At 38.7% G+C, this 7,480-nt stretch overlaps 1 protein-coding gene across 3 annotated transcripts in view; it reads right to left on the minus strand.

The window, feature by feature from the left end:
• Positions 1-6,778, minus strand: part of Epb41l5 (erythrocyte membrane protein band 4.1 like 5) — a 184,079-nt gene extending 177,301 nt beyond the window's left edge. For all 3 annotated transcript variants that reach the window (XM_023709699.1, XM_004626349.2, XM_004626350.2), the window contains exon 1: positions 6,739-6,778. The gene's annotated coding sequence lies outside the window, so the exon portion shown is untranslated. The remainder of the gene's footprint in view (positions 1-6,738) is intronic.
• Positions 6,779-7,480: the final 702 nt, after the last annotated feature.

A 7,480-nucleotide genomic window follows, 5' to 3' on the forward strand; every position in this document is an offset into this window, starting at 1 on the left:
TATGGCTAGCATGCTATGAAAACACCAAATATAGGTTGGAGAAACACTTAATGGAAACATCATAGAAACTAAGTTGCTTTGTTAATTAATGTATCTTATTTGTGTAATTAGCAGAGTTTGAGAATAAGCACATATATTAAGCCAAAATATAAAATTTAAAAAGAGGATTTAACTCCAGGAAAGGAAAAATAATCAAATTAGACTACATGACTTGGCCTCTAACAGTTCAAATAATTCCTAAAATTAAAAATCAAAACATAGCATTAAAAGCATGTCTATTTAAATATGAAAGTGATTGCCTGAGAGAGGAACAATGGAATTTAATACACTGCTTTTTCAATAGAAATTACCAAAGTAGATGACCTTTTCAAGTGTATGCATTTATAAATCTGATTTTTAAAAACCATAAAACTAATTTTAAGATAAACATACTACCATATTAAAACATAAGTACTATGTCCATAAATTGAAGATTATCACACATATTTTACTATAAATACTCCTGCATAACTAAACCAATCCCAAGGAAATAACTAAAATTTTAGATAGCTTTCCAGTTTATAAAACCATCACCCATAATTCTGGATCCATCACACACTCCAGAGTGTCTTCTAGATATTACTCCTTTAGCATCTTGTTAACTGGTCTCATTGCAGCTGCTTAGGTGAGACCTCCTTGTTAGCTGAGATTTCTAAGACTTTAGGAAAGTTGAGTCCCTGCTTACTCCTTTTAACTCAACTCCATCATCTCTCAAAAAAATTCTTTGGTGTCCAAAATGTCAGTCATTCATCATATTACATCGAACCTCGAAAATATTTTATTGCTTCACTAACCAGGTTATAATTATCACTAATATCTGTCCCCTTCATTGCAAGCAATTTGAGGACACAAGCTCTCCTCTAAATAGCTAGTTATCCAGCACAGCTCATAATCCTAAGAAACAAATATCTAATAAATAATCCTACCTGATCCTAAGAAAGATTCCTCAGGCACTGTCTTGTTCTGTGGAGTATTATTTAGTAAACGGTGAATACTGTGCAAGGAGGACTCAAAGTCTGATTTTCTAATCTTTGTTTCCCTCTTTATTGTGCCACAAAATCATTTATGTAAAATTCACATTTTAGATTGATGAAATTTTAAGATCACAGCTAAAAAAAAAAAATGAACGAAACATAGAGAGAAAAACATCAATTCATTTTTAAAAACTTAATTTGTCTTATTCTACAAATAAATCGCAAGAGAAAAAGTGAAGGAACCAGATTCCAAAATACAGATTTAGGGCAGGCCAGATAGCTCAGCAGACTAAAGCACCTGCTAGGCACAGCGCAGGGGTGGGTTCGACCCTCAGCGAGCCTTGCGGGCCCCGCCCCCAGGGGGCGCTAAGGCAGCAACTGAGACTGGTGTGGTAGTGTGCGCCTATAATCCCAGCACTCGGGAGGCTGGAAACAGGAGAATCACTACGAGTCTGATCTACTAGTGAGACCCTATACGAAAATTAAAAAACAAACAGATTTAATGTTGGAGGTACAGCTCAGTAATTAAGGGTGCACTCAGCCTTGTGAGGCTCTGGGTTTAATCCCAGGCCCCAACACTAAATACAAAACAAAATTTAAAATACATATCCATCATAATATAGAACAAAATCTGGGTTCTGGTTTCAATTTTTTAAAGTTGTTAGAGACTATCACTGGGGGAATCTAAGCAAGAGGTATAATTTTGATAAAAATATAAAATTAGTTCAAAATAAACACATGGCGTCATGTGTGACTTTAACCTACATGCGTTTACAAACTTGATAAAGATAAAAGCAAAATATTAACACCATATAAAAATTCAACAGGTAAGAATTGAAGATTATCATTCTTGTTTTTATAAACTGGCATGTTGCTGTGAAAGCAGATAAACTGGCAGTCATGATAGCTGTCATGTGAACTGCCCAAAGAAATACAATTTTACACCAACTGGATTTCATACTGACTGGACTACTGCCAGACTACTGCCACTTCTAGGTAAAATCATGGCACTGAAATTCTCTTTAAAAAGAAGTTCTTTGGCTGAGAGTGTAACCTCATGGTAGAGCACTTACTTAGCACGCACAAGCCCCTGTGTTCAGTTCCCAGTGAGACTCACATACTTACTCTATCTTAAATGTTTTTTTTAACTCTTTCAAAACATGACTGTTTATTGATCATACACAGAGATAAAAGTACTAATGTCAACATTAAATGAAACCATTTAATATGAAATATGGGCCCCACAATCACGTCTCATACTCACTCTCAAAAATAAACTGCTTAATGTGTTTAGACGGCTTAAATTACTCTATAAAAGGGCAACAAGTACACAGTATTACACAAAAATGCTAATTTAAAATTCAACAATTCCCCCAAATTTAGAATCAAACAGACCCTTTATAAACAGAATGACCAGCTGAATGATAGTATTGCACTCTTTTGTACGTACATGCACAATACTTGAAGAGATCCCATCTTCCTTCTGACGCTTGATAACCCTCTCCAAATGTCACTGCCATATTAGCTGTTGATTCCCATACAAATACAAACCTCAGCATAATATCATAATAATGACCTTGGGGCCGGGGAGATGGCTCAGTGGAATAAGCACTTGGCTGGCAAGCGCAAGGGCCTGAGTTCAATCCCTGGTTCCACAAAATAATAATAATAATAATAATAATGACCTAGAGGAAGGATGACCTAAAGGCAGGGCAAAAATGGCCAGCCACATTTTAAAAAAAATATTAAATAAATGTTCAAATGTTCAATAGATGTTCCAATAGTTGAACACAAGCCCATGTTCAATTCCCAGTAACATATGCACACACTTTATCTTCTAGAGAAACAGACTGAAATATTTATAGAAGAAACAAAAAACATAGGGTCTGGGATTTCCTTTAAAATAACACAAGGAAGCCAGATGTGGTGTTGCACACCTAATAATCGCAACACTTGGGAGGCTGAGACAGGAGGAACACAACTCTTGACTGGGCAACTTAGGGACAGCCTGTCTCAAAATAAAAAATAAAAATGGATGTGGATGTAGCTCAGAGCAAAGGCCCTAAGTTCAAGCCTCAATATAAAAAAACAAAACAACACAACACAACAAAAACCACAAGGGAGTGAGGTGAGCATAGAGGTGAAACAAATTCAGGATGACTACTGAAATTGGGGGGCTCATGAACAGGTTCACTGTACTCTTCTATTTTCTTTTCCTTTTTTTTTTTTTTTTTTTTTTGTGGAACCAGGGATCGAACTCAGGCCCTTGTGCTTCCAGGGAAGCGCTTATTCCACTGAGCCATCTCCCCAGCCCCTCTTCTTTTTTTTTTTTCTGCAAAGCTTTATTCCCGAGGGGCTCAGTCCTTCTTGGCAGCTGCCTTCCTCATGGCGGCCAGCACGTTGCTCAGCTCCTCAGGCTTCCTCTTGGCGCGGATGTGCATCCCCACCCTTTTCTTGATGAACTTGAGGGCGCGCTTGTCCTTGGAGACCTTGAGCAGCTCCATGGCGCGCCACTCATAGGGGGCGAAGCCGCACACCTCCCGGATCATGTCCCGCACGAACTTGGTGTGTTTGGTGAGACGTCCACGGCGGCGGCTGTGCCTCGGTTTGCTCACATTCTTAGTCACCTTGTGGCCCTTGTTGAGGCCCACGGCCATGGGATAGCGGAGGGCCGTGGCTACCCTTTTTCAATGGTTGCTGTGGCGGAAGCCCAGCCCCTCTTCTATTTTCATATATGTTAAATTTTCTACAGTAGAAGCTTTAAAAGGAAAAACATTCAAAATGTACTACCATTTTGTGGTTATAGGTAATGTAATTATAATTTTTTTGAGTTCCACATCCTCTTGACAGCTTGCAAACAGATTTAACTACACAAATAGGGTCAATTTGTCAAAGAAAAATACAGCTTGCTTTTTTTTGTGTGGAACCGGGTATTGAACTCAGGCCCCTGTGCTTGCCAGCCAAGTGCTTATTCCACTGAATCATCTCTCTGGCCCCTACAGCTTACTTTTAGGTATAAAACTTAATAACTGTATTTTGAATGATGAAATCTAGTATCACAAAAAATAATTTTTTATACAACTATGCAAGTACTTTACATAAAAATAAACTGTACATCTGCAATCCCAGTGCTTGGGAAGCTGAAAACATGAGGATCACTATGAGTCTGATCTGTGTAGTGAGAGCCTGCAGATCCTGTACTAAAAAATAAACAAATAAATAAAAGACAGACTGAAGATTTAAAGTGAAAAAGAAATGAGTACCAGAAATGTATTGGAAGGATGAAAGCTTTTAAACAATTTTCTGAAAAACTTTGAAGTATTTTAATTAACAACTATTACAACTCATTTAGGCAAACAACCCAATTTAAAATAAACAAATAGGGGGCCGGGGAGCTGGCTCAGTGGAATAAGTGCTTCCCTGGCAAGCGCAAGGGCCTGAGTTCAAACCCTAGTTCCGCAAAAAATAAATAAATAAATAAAATAAAATAAATAAAGTAACAAGTCCAAAAAAGGGTAACAAAAAAGATACATAAAACATATTTATATGAAGATACCTAACAGTAATCAAGAAAATTCAAATCAAAAAATAAGACAAGGCTGGGGATGTGGCTCAGTGATACAGAACACTTGCCTAGAATGTACAGGCCTTGGATTTGATCTTTGGTGCCAGAAAGAACAAACAAACGAAAGCAGTAAAAGAATTCCAGATTCCAGAGGCTGAGGCAGGAGAATCACAGAATTTCTGGCCAGACTGGGCTATATAGTGAGTTCAAAGCCAGCCTGAACTGCATAGCAAAACCATGTCTCAAAAAAATAAAAATTAAAAAAAATATAATAAAAAATAAAATTTAATTTAAAAATAAAGAAAAGATATTGACAAGTAAAAGTCTCTCAAGATAGTGGTAAGATGAAACAATCACTTGTATGTGTTATTCTCTTCATTATTAAAAATGATATGAGAACTTGAATGTGCTGTTAAGAATGTTAGCATGAAAGCGAGGCATGGTGTGGCAGTGCACGCATGTGATCAGATCCTCCTAAGGCTGAGTGAGGCAAGACCAGTCCGGGAGACTTAGGGAGACCCTGGCTCAAAACCAAAAAAGAAAAGCAAAGTTTGTAAGTACCAGTGCAACCTGGGTTCAAGCCACAGTAGTGCCAAAAGAGGCACGGGGGCATTTTAAAATAGACTAATGGACCAATTTTTTTTTTTTTTTAATAGAATGCTTACAGAAATAGTTACTTATGGGGTTACAAGAAGGATTTTTCAGGATATCATATGTGAAAAAAAAATTTAAATACAACTGTCAAGAGGTGAAGAGCTAGGGAAGTTATGATGAATATAATGCTATACAACATAGCACTAGTTTTGGGGTTCTGTTTGTTTTTTGTATTTAGTACATGGTCTATGGGGTCTACAGGGTCTCACTATGCAGATCAGACTAGTAGTGATCCTCCTGGTTTCAGCTTCCCAAACACTGGGATTATAGGCACACACCACCATGCCCAGTGTGAATCACCTACTCACTGAGCCCTGGGGGGGCAGGGCTGGCACTGCAGGCTAGGGATCGAACCCTGGTCCCTCCATCTGCCTAAGCAGGGACTTTCATCCACTGAGCTATCTGGCCAGCCTACTACTGTTGTTTTAAAAATATAACTGACTTAGATATTGACAGAAAGTGTAAGTGAAAAATCAAATCTCAGAAAAAAAATGTTATCCCATGTAGGGGTATGATTCTCTCACTTGGACTATTAATAGGACAAGCAAGCTGTTACAAGCCATTTTCTCTAATAGGGTTAATCCAGAGATCATTGAGAATGTATGACCAATCATTAACCAACAAAAGCTTTGGCAGCTGGGGAGGAAAAATCCCCATATTCTCTCTTCCCCAACCCCAACAATTCCATTCTTTAAGCTGCGGCCATGGATTTTCAGCCACCCCAAATCTGATTACTGTTTCTAAGTCTTTAATTGGCGAGCACTGTATCTCGGGTTCTATCTGCCCGACCCTATGGATGCCCACTCCAGGTGCTCTTCTGCTCTAGGACTGCACTGTTTTGGGCCCAAGAGTCTCAATTCCAGGCCTTTCTTTCATTAGGTGTTCCATCTTTCTGGAATAATCTTTTTCTACTTCACCTCTCTGTCCATCTTATCCTCCCCATAGCTAATCTTCATTTTATAGATGAAGTGACTTTGCTCAGCAAAGCAGTCCCAATCTTAATTAGGTGGCCCTGTGATACTCTGAGGCCAAAACATTAAGAAGCTATAATTGGGCTGGTGAGATGGCTCAGTGGTCTAAAGCACCTACTTGGAACAAGCTTGGGAAAGCACAGGGACTGCGGTTCAATCCCCCAGCACCACATGCCAGCCAGCCCCGCCCCCTGGTGGGCTGAGCTGGCCACACACACACACACACACACACACACTAAATAAATAAATGTTAAAAAAAAAAAGAAGCTATAATTTAAAACTTAATTGTTTTTATTCTATCAGCTACTTCACACACTAAAACACAAAACTAGGTCTGACTTATTCACTACTCTGATCCAACAATTAGCAGGCAATATAAAATGATACAATGGAAATTTTAGATAGTAGAACTATGTGATTAAAAAATTAATTTCTAAAATTTCAATAAAAGAATTCCTTTTCAATTGAAGTAAAATTTACTACTTTAACATTAATCGGTTATAAAATACACCCAGGCACAAAGAGTGGCACATGCCTGTCATCCCAGGTATCCAGAAGGACAAACTGGAGCCCAGCCTGAGAAGCACAGCAAGCGGGAGTCTAAAATTTTTTTAAAGGGCTGGAATGTAGTTCAGCGGTAGAGTGCCTCTGGGTTTAATCCCCAGCCCTGGAAAACAAATTCCAAACTCCAAAGTTTATCACTCATACATACTGGTGGCCGCAATCTGGTAACTTTTTTTGGAGATCTCAGTACACCAGTTTAGAGCAAATGCCATTAAAACTGCCAGTAATCCCAATAAAGATAAAGAGAATCGCAGGGGGCTGGGGGTGCTTGTAATCCCAGCGAAGTCAGCCAGAGCTACATAGTGAGTTCAAGGCCAGGGTGAACTACACTGTCTCAGAAAACAAAACCAAACCAAAAATCCCAAAAGGAAAAAAAGAAAGAAAGAAAGAAAAAAGAAATAATTCACCACCAGCTAAATTATACATGTTTTCTAATGAGGGCACTTCTGTCAAAAGAAAAAAAAGAAAAGAAAAAATATAAGAAAAAGAAAAATCCGCAGACTACCACCTCAACAAAAAATATTACCAGTAGTGGGGCTGGGAGGATAGCTCAATAGAACATGCGCTTGCCTGGCAAGAGCAAGGGCCTGAGTTCAATCCCCGGTTCCGAAAAAAACAATTACCAATAGGTCTAAAGGACTTGTGAGGTACATTACAGATGCAGTCGTAGGTCACAACACAGCGCACGCCAGCAACCCCAGCACAAGGGAAGA

The sequence above is a fragment of the Octodon degus genome, unplaced genomic scaffold (assembly GCF_000260255.1).
Source record: "Octodon degus isolate 3935 unplaced genomic scaffold, OctDeg1.0 scaffold00014, whole genome shotgun sequence".
In the NCBI taxonomy this organism is placed as follows: Eukaryota; Metazoa; Chordata; class Mammalia; order Rodentia; family Octodontidae; genus Octodon; species Octodon degus.